General features: G+C 46.6%; 1 long non-coding RNA gene across 3 annotated transcripts in view; it reads left to right on the top strand.

Moving 5' to 3' along the window:
• The window catches only part of LOC134911648 (uncharacterized), a 60,358-nt gene that overhangs the window by 18,315 nt on the left and 20,572 nt on the right, over positions 1-21,471 (top strand). The window contains exon 5 of one of the 3 annotated variants that reach the window (XR_010176740.1): positions 16,785-17,183. The exons of 1 other annotated variant lie outside the window; for it this stretch is intronic. This is a non-coding gene — a long non-coding RNA (uncharacterized LOC134911648). Of the gene's footprint in view, positions 1-2,891; positions 4,535-16,784; positions 17,184-21,471 lie in introns of those variants that run through there. One more of the 3 variants, XR_010176741.1, reaches the window with a different exon arrangement.

Here is a 21,471-nt window from a genome sequence, read left to right as displayed (position 1 = left end):
GCTACCACCAGAACAGAGATATGCCGGTATGAGGGGACAGATGCACCTGGCAGTGCATGTGAAGATAAGACCCAGACAACTGGGACAGAAGGTCCAACTGAAATGCCTGAAATGGAATCTGCTGAACTGTATGGCCTCAAAAGTTGCCGCCATCAGGCAAATGCAAACTGAACTGACACCTTTTTCAACTTGAGACCCATACTACCAATTCCTGAATTGCCTGGGCCTTGTCCAAGGGGAGGAACACTGTCTGCAGGGAGGTTTCCAGAATCATGCACAGAAACTGAAAAATGCTAGGATGGCACCAAGTTGGACTTTTGGAAATTGACAATCCAGCCATGCTGGAAGAAAACATAGCGCGTCAATGAAACATGTTCCAGAATTTGTCTTTTCATGGAGCCTTGATGAGAAGGTCGTTTAGGTAAGGGATAATTGTCACCCCCAGGGCATTTGAGGTGTATAATGATCACAGCTATCACCTTGGTAAAGATCCAGGAAGCTGACAACAGACCGAAAGGCAGAACACAAAACCGATAATGAGCTTCCAGAGTTGCAAACTGGAGGAACGCCTGATGCAATTATCAGATTGGAATGTGCAAGTAAGCATCTTTGATGTCCATGTACACTAGGAATTCTGTGGCATCCAGACCCAAAATTACTTAGTGGAGGGATTCTATCTTGAACTGGTGAAACGTCAAATCAAGATTTAATTATTTTAGATTCAAAATAGGCAGGACTGAATTTCCAGCTTCTGAACCATAAAACAGATTTGAATAAAAAACCTGAGTGTGCTGAGGCACTTGGCCTGGAACTAACACCTCAGAGGAACTAACACCTTAGAGGCAAGAAGCTTGGCTATTGCCTGCTGCAACACCTACTGCTTTTGCACTGAGGCTGGTAATTCTATTATGAAAAAATGACTGTGGAGGAGAAAAAAACTCTAGTTTGTATTTGTGGGATACAAGATTTCAAACCCAGACATCTGAACAAGTATGGAACCAAACGTTTCTGAACAACAACAGACATGCACACTCCATGTGTGCCCCCCATTTGGTATTGAAGGCTGTAATGCCATCAGTTTGTCCATAGGCTTGAGGTCTGGATGACAGGCAGGTCTGGGCTGATGACCTCTGGGCTTTCCACCAACTGCAGATAAGGAACCTCTGGCTGTGCCACAAAATTGGGAAGAGTTACAAAAAGAATATAAGGAGGACCCTGAGTAGCACCAATGTGGAGTCAATGTAGTTGAAGGCAAGAAGGTACTCTTGCCACCTGTGGCCAGCAATCAACAAACAAGACATCCACAGAGAACAGAAGTAATCCATGGCCGCTTTGAGTCTGCCTCCTGCCCAGTATCCTTGGAGGCACCCTGGTATAGGGGGATACAGTGGCAACACAAGCCGGGTGCAGGGGGTGGTGCACCAAAGTGCCGGCTCTTCTGCAGTGACAGGAGCCAAGTGCTGCAGTATGACATTCACCTGCAGCACCCAGCTTCTGTCACACTTGAAGAGCCGGCAAAGCACTCATCCCAGTCTCCGGGGGCATCCAGCATCTCCAGGGATGTTGGAGATGCCCCTGGAGTGAAGAAACAGAGACCCCATGAAGTTACGCCCCCTTTTCTGGCAGACGCACTGGAGACTCGTGGGGGAGGGATAGTGCAGAGTGCACACTGGGTGTCACCACACCCGGTGACGCCTCTGGGGGAATAAGGTCAGCATGCGGAGCATTTGACTTCAAGTCTTTGACCAACTGGTCTGCCCATTTATCAACTGCATTATTTACCCATCAACCAACCAAGGCTGACCTGAGTAAAATTTATGCTGTCATATATGGGTATTAGGGTTATTTTCAACTTCTTATCAAAGGATGTGGCTCCCGGGAGCATAGTCTTTGTTGAAGGACGAGATACTGACGGATACACCAAAGGAGGAGTCTCCCACTTAACCCTGTCAGCTGATGGGAAAGGGGCAAGGGAATAAAAATACCTGGATGTCTGGACCCTAAACTGAGCAGGCTAACCCCTGAGCCCAAGTGGGCTCCAACACTTGTGATGAAGGGAGGGGACCCAAACTGGAGCCTTCTCCCCTTGTGGATGCCCGATCTCTGTGAGAGGCCTACAACTCCTGAGACAGCTGAGACATGACCTCCACTAAAGAAGCTACCCATGAAGGAGTTTCAGAAGGCGCAGTGTGTAGTTTGTATACCCACCTCCCTTTCCTAGTAAATGGTAGTGGCACATACTCACCACTGCCGACTGTCCAGATGTTCACTGGGCATTTTTGGACACGGAAACAAGCCACAGTAAGTCTGTGTAGTCCTGAAAAAGATTCTTCTTGTAGTAAGCATAAATAAAACAAAAAAGGCTGGAGATAGCCCAGGGTATACCTGGCTCCCTTAGGCACAAATCTAAGATGGGGATTTGGAGGCATAGAGGATTAGGAACCAGCTACACTTCACTGTGCCAGGCTTAACTCATCCCCCCATCTTTACCCCAGGTTAATCGCTCCACTGTGCCCTAATGGATGTAGTAGAAAATCTCTTATTTCAGTTGAGCTCTTTTTAATGTTTACAAAGTCTTTTTTCACATAAACAATTAAAACTGTTTAAATATTTAGGAAATCTATGAATAAACAGACTATTTTTCATTAGAGATGTGCTTCGGCCCCTGTCATGGGTTTTGGGTATCTATCTCCTTGTGGGTGTTGGTTTTGTATCTGTATTTTTTTTTTTTTTTTTTACAAAACTCATAAAAACAGCTAATATCACAGAGTTTTGGACTATTTTTGTTTTTACATTATTATTATTATTATTATTATTATTATCCTCAATAACATTAATATCTACTTATTTCCATTACATTTTGACCACCTCACAATAATGTTTTTATCCAGTTTAGGACAAAAGGCTGCACCAAGGTAGCTAGATGACTGAACTAGGAGACAGCAGTGGACGGCACAAACAAACATGTGGCACTTAAACTTCCAACATGGCACATCCAGGAAACAGAATGGCACTGCAATGCAGACAATGTGGCAGTTTAATAAATGAAAATGTTTGTCATCTACACAAGAAGACAGTTAGCAATGCTCCAAACAGCACATAATGCAAAGAAAAGATGTGCAAGATGGAATTGTCCTTGAGCCCTCCTACCCACCTGTATGTTGTATATTTTAAACAGGACATACACAGTTTAATGAACCAATCACTTCAGCAACAGGGACTGCCACTTGTGGCTGAAATGATTGGTTGGTTTGGTTCCCCACAAAATAAGCTGCAACTGGTCTCCACGTACACCATTTGGCTCTACATAGGCAAGATGTTGCCATAACCATCATCATCCAATTCCTCACCCCCATCAGTGTGTACATCCTCTTCTTCACACACTTTTAATTCGTCCCTACTGGAATGCACCATTACAGGCGTCTTTGTCTTTTTTGGACATAATTACTGGTAAAGGTCTTTCTCATGAAATTTATCATTCATTTTGATGAACATCATCTTTTCCGCATTTTGAGAAATTAACCTCCTACGCTGATCGCTGACAAGATTGCCGGCTGAGCTGAAAAGTCTTTCTGAGTACACACTGGAGGGTGTGCACCTTAAGTAAAGCAAAGCCAATTTGTGAAAGGACATACAAATTGCCTTTTTTCCTGCCAGTAGTGAAACGGACTGTCTGGCATGCCTATTGGGCTGTTATCACTAAAATAATCATCATCCCTTCTTTGCATGGTAGCCGCATCATATTCAGTCACGGTAGACATGTCAAAAATTGTAGGCAGTTTTTGCTGACTGATCTGCATTACCATGCATCTCTTAGGAAAATGTAGCTTTTTCTTAGCAGCCAAAGTTGCTGGAGAAGCTGAAACAGGAGATGTTGCAGTGTAACGTTCTGCTTGAGCTGACAATTTGCTCACCAACAGCAATTTGCCTTTCTTCAGATTTGTGTCCATTTGAAAGAAAGACACAATGTATGACTTAAACCTATGATCAAGTATGGCCGCCAAAATATAGTGACCTGATTTCAAAGAGATTGATGACACTTATATCATAGGGAAACAAATGAAGGGCTTGAGCTAAGAGTCCGGCATGCTTAGTAAAATTGCTTCATTTCAGCACCTCCTTCAGTTTCTCCAACTGCTTTTCCAAGAGTCTAATAAGAGGAATTAACTGACTCAAGGTGGCAGTGTCTGAAACTAATTTCACATGTGGCAACTTGAAAGGGTTTGAGAACCTTGCACAACATGAAAAGTATTATCCACTGTGCTTAAGTAAGGTATGTTCCCCCTCCTTTTCCTATGTCATAGGTCATTATGTAGCCTTGGATGCCATGCTGCTGCTCCTCCAGCTGCTGAAGCATATAAAGGGTAGAATTAGTGATGTGCACCGGACATATTTCGGGTTTGTGTTTTGGTTTTGGATTCAGTTCCGCGGCCGTGTTTTGAATTCGGACGCGTTTTGGCAAAACCTCACCGAAATTTTTTTGTCGGATTCGGGTGTGTTTTGGATTCGGGTGTTTTTTTCAAAAAACCCTAAAAAACAGCTTAAATCGTGGAATTTGGGGTTCATTTTGATCCCATAGTATTATTAACCTCAATAACCATAATTTCCACTCATTTCCAGTCTATTCTGAACACCTCACACCTCACAATATTATTTTTAGTCCTAAAATTTGCACCGAGGTCGCTGGATGGCTAAGCTAAGCGACACAAGTAGCCGACACAAACACCTGGCCCATCTTGGAGTGGCACTGCAGTGTCAGACAGGATGGCACTTCAAAAAAATAGTCCCCAAACAGCACATGATGTAAAGAAAAAAAGAGGCGCACCAAGGTCGATGTGTGACTAAGCTAAGCGACACAAGTGGCCAACGCAAACACCTGGCCCATCTAGGAGTGGCACTGCAGTGTCAGACAGGATGGCACTTCAAAAAAAATTGTCCCCAAACAGCACATGATGCAAAGAAAAATGAAAGAAAAAAGAGGTGCAAGATGGAATTGTCCTTGGGCCCTCCCACCCACCCTTATGTTGTATACACAGGACATGCACACTTTAACGAACCCATCATTTCAGCGACAGGGTCTTCCACACAACTGTGACTGAAATGACTGGTTGGTTTGGGCCCCCACCAAAAAAGAAGCAATCAATCTCTCCTTGCACAAACTGGCTCTACAGAGGCAAGATGTCATCCTCATCATCATCCTCCGATTCCTCACCCCTTTCACTGTGTACATCCCCCTCCTCACAGATTATTAATTCGTCCTCACTGGAATCCACCATCTCAGATCCCTGTGTACTTTCTGGAGGCAATTGCTGGTGAATGTCTCCACGGAGGAATTGATTATAATTCATTTTGATGAACATCATCTTCTCCACATTTTCTGGAAGTAACCTCGTACGCCGATTGCTGACAAGGTGAGTTGCTGCACTAAACACTCTTTCGCAGTACACACTGGAGGGAGGGCAACTTAGGTTGAATAAAGCCAGTTTGTGCAAGGGCCTCCAAATCGCCTCTTTTTCCTGCCAGTATACGTACGGACTGTCTGATGTGCCTACTTGGATGCGGTCACTCATATAATCCTCCACTATTCTTTCAATGGTGAGAGAATCATATGCAGTGACAGTATACGACATGTCAGTAATCGTTGGCAGGTCCTTCAGTCCGGACCAGATGTCAGCACTCGCTCCAGACTGCCCTGCATCACCGCCAGCAGGTGGGCTCGGAATTCTTAGCCTTTTCCTCGCACCCCCAGTTTGCGGAAGAATGTGAAGGAGGAGATGTTGACGGGTCACGTTTCGCTTGACTTGACAATTTTCTCACCAGCAGGTCTTTGAACCTCTGCAGACTTGTGTCTGCCGGAAAGAGAGATCCAACGTAGGTTTTAAATCTAGGATCGAGCACGGTGGCCAAAATGTAGTGCTCTGATTTCAACAGATTGACCATCCGTGAATCCTGGTTAAGCGAATTAAGGGCTCCATCCACAAGTCCCACATGCCTAGCGGAATCGCACTGTTTTAGCTCCTCCTTCAATGTCTCCAGCTTCTTCTGCAAAAGCCTGATGAGGGGAATGACCTGACTCAGGCTGGCAGTGTCTGAACTGACTTCACGTGTGGCAAGTTCAAAGGGTTGCAGAACCTTGCATAACGTTGAAATCATTCTCCACTGCGCTTGAGTCAGGTGCATTCCCCCTCCTTTGCCTATATCATGGGCAGATGTATAGGCTTGAATGGCCTTTTGCTGCTCCTCCATCCTCTGAAGCATATAGAGGGTTGAATTACACCTCGTTACCACCTCTTGCTTCAGATGATGGCAAGGCAGGTTCAGGACTGTTTGGTGGTGCTCCAGTCTTCGGCACGCGGTGGCTGAATGCCGAAAGTGGCCCGCAATTGTTCGGGCCACCGACAGCATCTCTTGCACGCCCCTGTTGTTTTTTAAATAATTCTGCACCACCAAATTCAATGTATGTGCAAAACATGGCACGTGCTGGAATTTGCCCAGATGTAATGCACGCACAATATTGCTGGCATTGTCCGATGTCACAAATCCCCAGGAGAGTCCAATTGGGGTAAGCCATTCTGCGATGATCTTCCTCAGTTTCCGTAAGAGGTTGTCAGCTGTGTGCCTCTTCTGGAAAGCGTTGATACAAAGCGTAGCCTGCCTAGGAACGAGTTGGCGTTTGCGAGATGCTGCTACTGGTGCCGCCGCTGCTGTTCTTGCTGCGGGAGGCAATACATCTACCCAGTGGGCTGTCACAGTCATATAGTCCTGAGTCTGCCCTGCTCCACTTGTCCACATGTCCGTGGTTAAGTGGACATTGGGTACAACTGCATTTTTTTAGGACACTGCTGACTCTTTTTCTGAGGTCTGTGTACATTTTCAGTATCGCCTGCCTAGAGAAATGGAACCTAGATGGTATTTGGTACCGGGGACACAGTACCTCAATCAAGTCTCAAGTTGCCTCTGAATTAAAGGTGGATACCGGAACCACGTTTCTCACCGCCCAGGCTGCCAAAGCCTGAGTTATCTGCTTTGCAGCAGGATGACTGCTGTGATATTTCATCTTCCTCGCAAAGGACTGTTGGACAGTCAATTGCTTACTGGAAGTAGTACAAGTGGTCTTCTGACTTCCCCTCTGGGATGACGATCGACTCCCAGCAGCTACAACAGCAGCGCCAGCAGCAGTAGGCGTTACACTCAAGGATGCATCGGAGGAATCCCAGGCAGGAGAGGACTCGTCAGACTTGCCAGTGACATGGCCTGCAGGACTATTGGCTTTCCTGGGTAAGGAGGAAATTGACACTGAGGGAGTTGGTGGTGTGGTTTGCAGGAGCTTGGTTACAAGAGGAAGGGATTTAGTGGTCAGTGGACTGCTTCCGCTGTCACCCAAAGTTTTTGAACTTGTCACTGACTTATGATAAATGCGCTGCAGGTGACGTATAAGGGAGGATGTTCCGAGGTGGGTAACATCCTTACCCCTACTTATTACAGCTTGACAAAGGCAACACACGGCTTGACACCTGTTGTCCGCATTTGTGTTGAAATAATTCCACACCGAAGAGCTGATTTTTTTTGTATTTTGACCAGGCATGTCAATGGCCATATTCGTCCCACGGACAACAGGTGTCTCCCCGGGTGCCTGACTTAAACAAACCACCTCACCTTCAGAATCCTCCTGTCAATTTCCTCCCCAGTGCCAGCAACACCCATATCCTCATCCTGGTGTACTTCAACAGTGACATCTTCAATTTGACTATCAGGAACTGGACTGCGGGTGCTCCTTACAGCACTTGCAGGGGGCGTGCAAATGGTGGAAGGCGCAAGCTCTTCCCGTCCAGTGTTGGGAAGGTGAGGCATCGCAACCGACACAATTGGACTCTCCTTGGGGATTTGTGATTTAGAAGAACGCACAGTTCTTTGCTGTGCTTTTGCCAGCTTAAGTCTTTTCATTTTTTTAGCGAGAGGATGAGTGCTTCCATCCTCATGTGAATCTGAACCACTAGCCATGAACATAGGCCAGGGCCTCAGCCGTTCCTTGCCACTCCGTGTCGTAAATGGCATATTGGCAAGTTTACGCTTCTCATCAGATGCTTTCAATTTTGATTTTTGGGTCATTTTACTGAACTTTTGTTATTTGGATTTTACATGCTCTCTACTATGACATTGGGCATCGGCCTTGGCAGACGACGTTGATGGCATTTCATCGTCTCGGCCATGACTAGTGGCAGCAGCTTCAGCACGAGGTGGAAGTGGATCTTGATCTTTCCCTATTTTAACCTCCACATTTTTGTTCTCCATTTTTTAATGTGTGGAATTATATGCCAGTATCAATAGCAATGGCCTACTGCTATATATACTGCGCACAACTGAAATGCACCACAGGTATGGATGGATAGTATACTTGACGACACAGAGGTAGGTAGAGCAGTGGCCTTCCGTACCGTACTGCTATATATAGTATACTGGTGGTCACTGTGTCAGCAAACTGCAAAACTAAAATGCACCACAGGTATAAAATGTAGATGGATAGTATACTTAATGACGACACAGAGGTAGGTACAGCAGTGGCCTTCCGTACCGTACTGCTATATATACTGGTGGTCACTGTGTCAGAAAACTGCAAAACTAAAATGCACCACAGGTATAGAATGTAGATGGATAGTATACTTAATGACGACACAGAGGTAGGTACAGCAGTGGCCTTCCGTACCGTACTGCTTTATATAGTATACTGGTGGTCACTGTGTCAGCAAACTGCAAAACTAAAATGCACCACAGGTATAGAATGTAGATGGATAGTACACTTAATGACGACACAGAGGTAGGTACAGCAGTGGCCTTCCGTACCGTACTGCTATATATACTGGTGGTCACTGTGTCAGCAAACTGCACAACTGAAATGCACCACAGGTATAGAATCTAGATGGATAGTATACTTAATGACGACACAGAGGTAGGTACAGCAGTGGCCTACTGTACCGTAATGCTATATATTATATACTGGTGGTCACTGGTCAGCAAAACTCTGCACTGTACTCCTCCTATATAATATTATACTGGTGGTTCCCAGTCCCCACAATAAAGCAGCACACTGAGCACAGATATGGAGTGTTTTTCAGGAAGACAACGTATACTGGTGGTCACTGTCAGCAAAACTCTGCACTGTACTCCTGCTATATAATACAGCTGCTCCCCAGTCCCCACAATTAAACAGTGTGAGCACAGATATATGCAGTACACTGAGCAAAGATATGGAGTGTTTTTCAGGCAGACAACGTATTACTGGTGGTCACTGTCAGCAAAACTCTGCACTGTACTCCTCCTATATACAGCTGCTCCCCAGTCCCCACAATTAAGTAATAAGCAAGCACAAAATATTTGCAATGCATCAACATAAACGGAGAGGACGCCAGCCACGTCCTCTCCCTAACATTTCCAATGCACGAGGAAAATGGCGGCGACGCGCGGCTGCTTATATAGAATCCGAATCTCGCGAGAATCCGACAGTGGGATGATAACATTCGGGCGCACTCGGGTTAACCGAGCCATACGGGAGAATCCGAGTATGGCTCGGACCCGTGTAAAAAGGGTGAAGTTCGGGGGGGGTTCGGTTTCCGAGAAACCGAACCCGCTCATCACTAGGTAGAATTCCACCTAGTTACTAGCACTTGCTTCAGCTGATGGCAGGGAAAATTCAACAGTACTTGCAGGTGCTACAATCTTTGAAATGCACTTGCTGAATGTCAAAAATGTCCCAACATTTTTCGTGCCTCAGAGAGCATCTCCTGAACTCCACTCATTTAAAAAAAAAAAAGATTTGGTACCACCAAGTCAGGGAATGTGTTGGAATTCACTACTTCTCTTACAATATTGGTGGCATTGTCAGAAATCACAAATCCCAAGAAGATTCCACACAGTAAAAAGTGACTGGACTATTTTTGTCGTTTATTAAATTCTACACACTGGAGGTGCAATCCAAATTTTGATCCGATTGTCCATTTGGGCGTTATCTTTCACACATTGCAAGCCACGCATCAGTAATGACGACATTATATCAATCCTCTTTTCATCCCCTTAGAGGAGGTTTATTAAAATTCTAATTGTGTAGTTTTCCTATTTCCCACCTGTAGAATACCTATGTTAAATTTCATCTTCCTAACATATCGGGAAGTAAGAGAATTAGTGATAAGTCAGACAGTGAGTGAATGAGTGTGTGAGGGTTTTCGCATTTTTGTAGTTTATTAAATTCAACATACTGGAGGTGCAATCCAAATGTTGATCCGATTGTCCATTTGGGCATTATCATTTACACAATGCAAGCCACACATCGGTAATGATGTCATTATGTCAACCCCCTTCTACACACTGGAGGTACAATCCAAATGTTGATCCGATTGTCCATTTGGGTGTTATCGTTCACACAATGCAAGCCACGCATTGGTAATGACTTCATTAAGCCATATTGTTTACGCAATGCAAGCCATGCATCAAAACTGTCATTATGTCAACCTCCTTTCATCCCCTTATGGGAGGTTTATTACAATTCTAATTAAGTAGTTTTCCCATTTCCCACTTGAAGAACAGTTACTAATCATCCAGCAAGTCTCTCTGCAACTAGGTTCATACTGACAGTAATCTGTTTTCAATCACAGTACACACCCAACACCTCTCTGCTTCCCAGTAGTTAACCATAAGTTGGCTGTGTGCACCTGCAACACATGGTTACTTCAGTTATCAATGTTCAGTTACCGGTTACCAAATTTAGTCATACAGCCTTCAGTCACCATATCATGTAAAGCCTGTCTGCAGTCACCATTCCAGTATCCAGTCTGTCTGCTGTTAACCATTGTCTTTGTTAGTCATCCTGTGGCTAAACTCCAGGTTAATTATCTAGTGGTCTCCAGCATATTGTGTGAACCCCTACTACTAGAGGTTTAAGCCAATGTGGCCCCCTAAGTACTGGTGTGTATGTGTGTGTGTTGTGCACTAAGGGAACAGCGGGGGTTGTTATTGGCAGAAGACCCTCTCACCAGCTCTAGACATCTCTCACAAATAGTGCTGCAGATTCCCTAACAGGAGCCTCCTCTTCATGAAACCTGTATACATACTTAGACTCGCCTCAGGGATTTATGATGGTTCTGAGCACACAGTTTGTTCCTGTGCCTTAACGAGTTTCATTTTTTAGACACTTATACAGGGAGAAGGACTTACATCTTTTTAAGAGGCAGAACCAGCAGTCATGAATAAAGTCCAAGGCGCTAGCCTTTCCTTGCCACTTTGTGTGGTGAATGGCAGGGTTCAGTATGAATTACCGGCAGCCTTGATGCCGACCGTCAGTTTACCGACAGTGCCATCCTGGCCACCAGTATGCCGGCAGTGGGGTGAGCGCTAGAAAACCCCTTGTGGGCTCACTGTGCTTGCCATGCTGCGGGCATGGTGGCCCACTGTGCTCGCCACAGGTTATATTCTCCCTCTAAGGGTGTCATGGACACCCACAGAGGGAGAATAGCCAGTGGCACTGGTATTCCGGCGGAGGGATTTCACAACTAGTCGGGATTATGACATCAGCATTGTGACCACCGGGATCCTGACTAGTGGTGTTTTAACTAGAGATGAGCGGGTTCGGTTCCTTGGAAACCGAACCCGCCCAAACTTCAGTTTTTTTTACACGGGTCCGAGCGACTCGGATCTTCCCGCCTTGCTCGGTTAACCCGAGCGCGCCCGAACATCATCATCCCGCTGTCGGATTCTCGCGAGGCTCTGATTCTATCGCGAGACTCGGATTCTATATAAGGAGCCGCGCGTCGCCGCCATTTTCACACGTGCATTGAGATTGATAGGGAGAGGACGTGGCTGGCGTCCTCTCCGTTTATAGAGAGTGAGACTACTAGAGTAGAGAAAGACACAGTATTATTTACTTTAGTAATTTTGGGGAGCATTAGGAGGAGTACTACTACTTGCTGAAGTGATAGTGTGACTGTATATCTGACTTGTGGGGGAAACAGTGGGGAGCAGTTAGAGTCTGAGAGCAGGAGTACATATTTTAACGTACAGTGCACACTTTTGCTGGCACTCTGCTGCCAGAGTGCCACACTGCCATTGTGACCACACTGACCACCAGTATATATTGTGATTGTCTGCTTAGGAGTACTACTTGCAAGTTGCTGATAGTGTGACCAGTGACCTGACCACCAGTTTAATTAATCACCACCAGTTTAATATATATATATATATATATATATAATTGTATATAATATATATATAATTGTATATGTATACCACCTACCCGTGTTTTTTTTTTCTTCTTGATACATACTACTATAGTAGCTTACTGTAGCAGTCTGCGGTGCTGCTGAGCTGACAGTGTCCAGCAGGTCCGTCATCAGTCATTACATAATAAATATATATACCTGTCCGGCTGCAGTACTAGTGATATTATATATATATATATATATATATATATATATATATATTAATTTCATCTCATTATCATCCAGTCTATATTAGCAGCAGACACAGTACGGTAGTCCACGGCTGTAGCTACCTCTGTGTCGGCAGTCGCTGGTCCATCCATAATTGTATACCACCTACCCGTGTTTTTTTTTTCTCTTTCTTCTTGATACATACTACTATAGTAGCTTACTGTAGCAGTCTGCGGTGCTGCTGCGCTGACAGTGTCCAGCAGGTCCGTCATCAGTCATTACATAATAAATATATATACCTGTCCGGCTGCAGTACTAGTGATATTATATATATATATATATATATATATATATATTAATTTCATCTCATTATCATCCAGTCTATATTAGCAGCAGACACAGTACGGTAGTCCACGGCTGTAGCTACCTCTGTGTCGGCAGTCGCTGGTCCATCCATAAGTATACTAGTATCCATCCATCTCCATTGTTTACCTGAGGTGCCTTTTAGTTGTGCCTATTAAAATATGGAGAACAAAAATGTTGAGGTTCCAAAATTAGGGAAAGATCAAGATCCACTTCCACCTCGTGCTGAAGCTGCTGCCACTAGTCATGGCCGAGACGATGAAATGCCAGCAACGTCGTCTGCCAAGGCCGATGCCCAATGTCATAGTACAGAGCATGTAAAATCCAAAACACCAAATATCAGTAAAAAAAGGACTCCAAAATCTAAAATAAAATTGTTGGAGGAGAAGCGTAAACTTGCCAATATGCCATTTACCACACGGAGTGGCAAGGAACGGCTGAGGCCCTGGCCTATGTTCATGGCTAGTGGTTCAGCTTCACATGAGGATGGAAGCACTCAGCCTCTCGCTAGAAAAATGAAAAGACTCAAGCTGGCAAAAGCACCGCAAAGAACTGTGCGTTCTTCCAAATCCCAAATCCACAAGGAGAGTCCAATTGTGTCGGTTGCGATGCCTGACCTTCCCAACACTGGACGTTAAGAGCATGCGCCTTCCACAATTTGCACGCCCCCTGCAAGTGCTGGAAGGAGCACCCGCAGTCCAGTTCCTGATAGTCAGATTGAAGATGTCAGTGTTGAAGTACACCAGGATGAGGAGGATATGGGTGTTGCTGGCGCTGGGGAGGAAATTGACAAGGAGGATTCTGATGGTGAGGTGGTTTGTTTAAGTCAGGCACCCGGGGAGACACCTGTTGTCCGTGGGAGGAATAGGGCCGTTGACATGCCTGGTGAAAATACCAAAAAAATCAGCTCTTCGGTGTGGAAGTATTTCAACAGAAATGCGGACAACATTTGTCAAGCCGTGTGTTGCCTTTGTCAAGCTGTAATAAGTAGGGGTAAGGACGTTAACCACCTCGGAACATGCTCCCTTATACGTCACCTGCAGCGCATTCATAATAAGTCAGTGACAAGTTCAAAAACTTTGGGCGACAGCGGAAGCAGTCCACTGACCAGTAAATCCCTTCCTCTTGTAACCAAGCTTATGCAAACCACCCCACCAACTCCCTCAGTGTCAATTTCCTCCTTCCCCAGGAATGCCAATAGTCCTGCAGGCCATGTCACTGGCAATTCTGACGAGTCCTCTCCTGCCTGGGATTCCTCCGATGCATCCTTGCGTGTAACGCCTACTGCTGCTGGCGCTGCTGTTGTTGCTGCTGGGAGTCGATGGTCATCCCAGAGGGGAAGTCGTAAGCCCACTTTTACTACTTCCACCAAGCAATTGACTGTCCAACAGTCCTTTGCGAGGAAGATGAAATATCACAGCAGTCATCCTGTTGCAAAGCGGATAACTGAGGCCTTGACAACTATGTTGGTGTTAGACGTGCGTCCGGTATCCGCCGTTAGTTCACAGGGAACTAGACAATTTCTTGAGGTAGTGTGCCCCCGTTACCAAATACCATCTAGGTTCCACTTCTCTAGGCAGGCGATACCGAGAATGTACACGGACGTCAGAAAAAGACTCACCAGTGTCCTAAAAAATGCAGTTGTACCCAATGTCCACTTAACCACGGACATGTGGACAAGTGGAGCAGGGCAGGGTCAGGACTATATGACTGTGACAGCCCACTGGGTAGATGTATGGACTCCCGCCGCAAGAACAGCAGCGGCGGCACCAGTAGCAGCATCTCGCAAACGCCAACTCTTTCCTAGGCAGGCTACGCTTTGTATCACCGGTTTCCAGAATACGCACACAGCTGAAAACCTCTTACGGCAACTGAGGAAGATCATCGCGGAATGGCTTACCCCAATTGGACTCTCCTGTGGATTTGTGGCATCGGACAACGCCAGCAATATTGTGTGTGCATTAAATATGGGCAAATTCCAGCACGTCCCATGTTTTGCACATACCTTGAATTTGGTGGTGCAGAATTTTTTAAAAAACGACAGGGGCGTGCAAGAGATGCTGTCGGTGGCCAGAAGAATTGCGGGACACTTTCGGCGTACAGGCACCACGTACAGAAGACTGGAGCACCACCAAAAACGCCTGAACCTGCCCTGCCATCATCTGAAGCAAGAAGTGGTAACGAGGTGGAATTCAACCCTATATATGCTTCAGAGGTTGGAGGAGCAGCAAAAGGCCATTCAAGCCTATACAATTGAGCACGATATAGGAGGTGGAATGTACCTGTCTCAAGCGCAGTGGAGAATGATTTCAACGTTGTGCAAGGTTCTGCAACCTTTTGAACTTGCCACACGTGAAGTCAGTTCAGACACTGCCAGCCTGAGTCAGGTCATTCCCCTCATCAGGCTTTTGCAGAAGAAGCTGGAGGCATTGAAGGAGGAGCTAAAAGGGAGCGATTCCGCTAGGCATGTGGGACTTGTGGATGGAGCCCTTAATTCGCTTAACAAGGATTCATGGGTGGTCAATCTGTTGAAATCAGAGCACTACATTTTGGCCACCGTGCTCGATCCTAGATTTAAAACCTACCTTGGATCTCTCTTTCCGGCAGACACAAGTCTGCTGGGGTTCAAAGACCTGCTGGTGACAAAATTGTCAAGTCAAGCGGAACGCGACCTGTCAACATCTCCTCCTTCACATTCTCCCGCAACTGGGGGTGCGAGGAAAAGGCTCAGAATTCCGAGCCCACCCACTGGCGGTGATGCAGGGCAGTCTGGAGCGACTGCTGATGCTGACATCTGGTCCGGACTGAAGGACCTGACAACGATTACGGACATGTCGTCTACTGTCACTGCATAGGATTCTGTCACCATTGAAAGAATGGTGGAGGATTATATGAGTGACCGCATCCAAGTAGGCACGTCAGACAGTCCGTACTTATACTGGCAGGAAAAAGAGGCAATTTGGAGGCCCTTGCACAAACTGGCTTTATTCTACCTAAGTTGCCCTCCCACAAGTGTGTACTCTGAAAGAGTGTTTAGTGCCGCCGCTCACCTTGTCAGCAATCGGCGTACGAGGTTACTTCCAGAAAATGTGGAGAAGATGATGTTCATTAAAATGAATTATAATCAATTCCTCCGTGGAGACATTGACCAGCAGCAATTGCCTCCACAAAGTACACAGGGAGCTGAGATGGTGGATTCCAGTGGGGACGAATTGATAATCTGTGACGAGCGGGATGTACACGGTGATATATCAGAGGATGATGATGAGGTGGACATCTTGCCTCTGTAGAGCCAGTTTGTGCAAGGAGAGATTAATTGCTTCTTTTTCGGTGGGGGTCCAAACCAACCCGTCATTTCAGTCACAGTCGTGTGGCAGACCCTGTCACTGAAATGATGGGTTGGTTAAAGTGTGCATGTCCTGTTTATACAACATAAGGGTGGGTGGGAGGGCCCAAGGACAATTCCATCTTGCACCTCTTTTTTCTTTCATTTTTATTTGCGTCATGTGCTGTTTGGGGAGTGTTTTTTGGAAGGGCCATCCTGCGTGACACTGCAGTGCCACTCCTAGATGGGCCAGGTGTTTGTGTCGGCCACTAGGGTCGCTTATCTTACTCACACAGCTACCTCATTGCGCCTCTTTTTTTCTTCTTTGAGTCATGTGCTGTTTGGGGAGTGTTTTTTGGAAGGGCCATCCTGCGTGACACTGCAGTGCCACTCCTAGATGGGCCAGGTGTTTGTGTCGGCCACTAGGGTCGCTTATCTTACTCACACAGCTACCTCATTGCGCCTCTTTTTTTCTTCTTTGCGTCATGTGCTGTTTGGGGAGTGTTTTTTGGAAGGGCCATCCTGCGTGACACTGCAGTGCCACTCCTAGATGGGCCAGGTGTTTGTGTCAGCCTTCCTTGCTGCAGGTATAAGTAAGCTGTGCCTGAGCAAGGAAGGCGTCAGTGCTTTGGTTGTCTAACCTAGTTCCAGTTTGTCTCTCTCCTGTGGTTGTCTTCCAGGTTCCAGCTCCTGTCTCCAGACTTCTGCTATAGAGACCCGCACCAGCATTCCATCTGCGGTGTAGCCTGACTCTCCGATCCATTCTGGACTCACCTGTTTCCAGCTACAACAATCACCTGCTTCCAGCCCAGCTTCCAGCAGTGTACAGCTTCTCTTAAAGGGCCGGTGTCCTTTCTGCAGTTTACCACTCTCCACTGGTATTATTATTTCACCGCTCTCAAACAATCACCTGCTTCCAGCCCAGCTTCCAGCAGTGTATAGCTTCTCTTAAAGGGCCGGTGTCCTTTTCTGCAGTTTACCACTCTCCACCGGTATTATTATTTCACCGCTCTCAAACTCCAAACTTCATTATTATTTCATCGCTCTCAAGTTCGTTTATTATTTAACTGGTTCCAGCCAGTATCCACTCCGTACCAACAACAGTCTGGTTCCAGCCAGTATCCACAGCAGCCGTTTTACCTTCAGCAGCCCAGCCTTTCCTGGAACATCAGCTGGTACGATCCTGGGTTCTCTCCATTGCTACAGTCAGGCCTGGTAAGGACTTTCCAACTAGAAGATTATAAGAACTGTCTCACACTACCAGTGCCTGTGGCCCTTGCCACCCTGTAGTACCCAGGAATTGTATTTATCCTCTGTTGACTTTTATGTTTCCTTTTACTGCTGCTGTGTTACGGAGTTTGTCATAATAAACATCATTGACTTTTATCCTGGTTGTCGTGGTCACGCCTTCGGGCAGTTATTCTACATGTTACTTACATGTCTAGGGGTCTGATACAACCTCCCAGGTTCCGTTACATCTCAGCCCCTACAACTGAGGCTGCCTCCCGTCAGCTCAGGCCCTCAGTTGTGACAGTAAGCACTGACCTAATGAATCCAGCCGGAGACCAGGATCAAGCGGCCAGGCCGATGCAAGAACTGGCAGCCCGACTTGAACATCAGGAGGCTGCATAGGGCCACATCATCCGCTGTCTCCAGGATCTCTCTACACGGCTGGATGGGATTCAAACGACCCTCCGTGGACCTGGCACGTCCGGTGCGTCAACTACAGTGACACCAGCTGTAACCCCACCCACCTTACCCATTTCCAGTCCACATCTTCATCTTCCAACGCCAGCAAAATTTGATGGATCTCCAAGGTTCTGCAGGGGATTTCTCAATCAATGTGAAATCCACTTTGAGCTTCTACCTGGCAATTTCTTCAGTGACCGTACCAAAATTGCCTATATCATCTCCCTTCTCAGTGGCTCAGCCCTTGACTGGGCATCACCTTTATGGGAGAAGTCTGATCCCCTGCTATCCACCTATACTGACTTTGTAGCTACATTCAGGCGCATCTTCGACGAGCCAGGCCGGATAACATCTGCTTCATCTGAGATTCTCCGTTTACGCCAGGGAACACGTACTGTGGGACAGTATCTTATACAGTTTAAAATCCTGGCATCCGAACTGGCATGGAACGACGAGGCCCTGTATGCTGCATTCTGGCATGGCTTATCAGAACGCATCAAGGATGAGTTAGCTACCAGAGACTTGCCCTCTAAGTTGGATGAGCTAATTTCTCTTTGCACGAAGGTTGATCTACGTTTCAGAGAGAGAGCAACCGAGCGAGGAAGATCATCTACTCCTAAATCTTCTGCTCCTCCTCCTCGTCAACCATCTCCATCCAAGGATGAGCCTATGCAAATTAGTCGTTCCCGTCTATCTCCCGCTGAGCGCCGAAGACGTCTCTCTGAGTCTCTCTGTCTCTACTGTGCAGCTCCGTCGCACACTATCAATGCCTGTCCCAAACGTCCGGGAAACTCCAGATCCTAGCTCGCCAAGGAGAGGGCCGGCTAGAAGTAATGATCTCCTCTCCATCTCCTCATGACTGTAACCTCCCAGTGTCGCTCCAAATTGCTCAACGTTACAGGAACGTCATTGCCCTCCTTGATTCCGGAGCAGCTGGGAATTTCATAACCGAAGCTTATGTTAAACGGTGGTCCCTACCCACCGAGAGACTGTCCTCGTCCATCTCTTTGACTGCCGTGGATGGCAGCAAGATTTTTGACGCAGTCATTTCCTTAAGGACTCTTCCAGTTCGTCTGAGAGTGGGAGTTCTTCATTCTGAGTATATTTCTTTTTTAGTGATTCCAAGAGCCACACATCCAGTGGTTTTAGGCCTTCCATGGCTCCGTCTCCACAACCCATCAATTGACTGGACGACTACGCAAATACTGGCATGGGGTCCCTCCTGTGCTGAGACTTGTTTAGCCAAAGTTCTTCCTGTTTGTTCTTCCTTCCCCAGGTCATCTGATGTTCCGCCTCCTCCATATCAAGACTTCACGGACGTGTTCAGTAAAGCCTCTGCTGATATCCTTCCTCCTCATAGAGAATGGGACTGCCCAATCGACCTCATTCCAGGGAAGGTTCCACCGCGAGGCCGAACTTATCCGTTGTCTCTGCCTGAGACACACTCCATGGAAGAGTACATCAAAGAGAACCTGGCGAAGGGTTTCATCCGACCATCTTCTTCTCCAGCCGGCGCAGGCTTCTTCTTCGTTAAGAAGAAAGACGGTGGTCTGCGTCCGTGCATCGACTACAGAGGTCTGAACGACATTACCGTCAAGAACCGATACCCTTTACCCATGATTACCGAGCTCTTTGATAGAGTTAGTGGTGCAACTATTTTCACAAAGCTGGACTTGAGGGGTGCCTACAATCTCATCTGAATCCGTGAGGGTGACGAGTGGAAGACCGCCTTTAACACCCGTGACGGACATTATGAGTACCTCGTCATGCCCTTCGGATTGAGCAACGCTCCAGCAGTCTTCCAGCACTTCGTGAATGAGATTTTCAGGGACATCTTGTACCGCCGTGTCGTGGTTTATCTAGACGACATCCTCATCTTTGCTAATAATCTCGAAGATCATCGTTTCTGGGTAAAAGAGGTTCTTTCCCGTCTCCGTGTCAATCACCTCTATTGTAAATTGGAGAAGTGTGTGTTTGAAGTTAAAACCATTCCGTTTCTAGGTTACATTGTGTCCGGTTCCGGACTAGAGATGGATCCTGAGAAACTCCAAGCAATCCAGAATTGGCCTATACCCTTAAGCCTCAAAGGGGTCCAGAGGTTCTTAGGGTTCGCCAATTATTATAGAAAATTTATACGAGACTTTTCCACCATTGTGGCGCCTATCACTGCATTAACCAAGAAAGGTGCTAATCCGTCCAAGTGGTCCGAGGAAGCTACACAGGCCTTTCACCTTCTGAAGCAACGGTTCATCTCTGCACCAGTTCTGAAACAGCCCGACACCGACTCTCCTTTTATCTTAGAGGTAGATGCCTCCTCCGTTGGAGTAGGAGCAGTGTTATCCCAGAGGGCCAAAGATGGACATCTACATCCTTGCAGTTTCTTCTCCCGGAAGTTCTCCCCAGCTGAGCGCAACTATGCCATTGGCGATCAGGAGTTGCTAGCCATCAAGCTCGCTCTGGAGGAGTGGAGATACCTGTTGGAGGGAGCTTCCCACTCAATCACCATACTTACCGACCACAAAAATCATTTATATCTCAAAGGCGCACAATGTCTGAATCCTCGTCAGGCCAGATGGGCACTTTTCTTCTCTAGGTTTGACTTTAAACTCCAGTTCTGTCCGGGTTCTCAGAATCGTAAGGCCGATGCCCTTTCCCGCTCATGGGAGCAAGAAAATGAGTCCGAGTCTGCAGACAAGCATCCTATTATTAATCCGTTGGCATTCTCCACGGTAGGGATGGACTCTACGCCTCCACCAGGGAAAAGTTTTGTTAAGACAGTTCTAAGGAAGAAGCTCATGCATTGGGCCCATGCTTCCCGTTTTGCTGGACATACAGGCATTCAGAAAACCCTTGAATTTATTTCTAGGTCCTACTGGTGGACAACTCTGAAGAAGGACGTTATGGAATTTATTGCCTCCTGCCCAAAGTGTGCCCAACACAAAGTCTCCCGCCAGTCGCCTGCGGGGCAACTGGTTCCATTATCTGTTCCCCGTCGACCTTGGACCCATTTGTCGATGGACTTTGTTTCCGATCTACCTATCTGCAACAAGTTTAATACCATCTGGGTGGTAGTTGACCGGTTCACCAAGATGGCACATTTCATCCCTCTCACCGGTCTTCCGTCAGCTTCCAAGTTGGCTCAAGTGTTTATACAAGAGATCTTCCGACTTCACGGTCTTCCTGAAGAGATCATCTCGGATCGTGGAGTACAATTTGTAGCCAAATTTTGGCGAAGTTTGTGTCAAGCCCTCCAAGTCAAGTTAAAGTTTTCCACGGCTTACCATCCTCAGACCAATGGTCAAACCGAGAGGGTGAATCAGGACTTGGAGGCCTTCCTCCGTATATATGTGTCTTCCTCTCAAGATGACTGGGTTCAACTCCTTCCTTGGGCCGAGTTCAGCCACAACAATCAATACCATTCCTCATCTTCTTCTACACCATTCTTCATTAATTATGGATTCCACCCTAAAGTCCCAGAATTCCAACCGCTTCCCGCAACTTCTGTTCCAGCAGTGGATGTCACCTTGCGTCAGTTTTCAAATAACTGGAGGAACGTCCGCGCAGCCCTGCTTAAAGCCTCATTCAGGTATAAGAAGTTTGCCGATAGGAAGCGTAGAGCGGTTCCTGCTCTCAAGGTGGGTGATCGTGTGTGGCTGTCCACGAAGAATTTGAGGTTGA

This window comes from Pseudophryne corroboree, chromosome 4, assembly GCF_028390025.1.
Source record: "Pseudophryne corroboree isolate aPseCor3 chromosome 4, aPseCor3.hap2, whole genome shotgun sequence".
In the NCBI taxonomy this organism is placed as follows: domain Eukaryota; kingdom Metazoa; phylum Chordata; class Amphibia; order Anura; family Myobatrachidae; genus Pseudophryne; species Pseudophryne corroboree.
The sequence above is the reverse complement of the archived record's forward strand: the minus strand, read 5'-3'. Positions and strand labels throughout refer to the sequence as shown.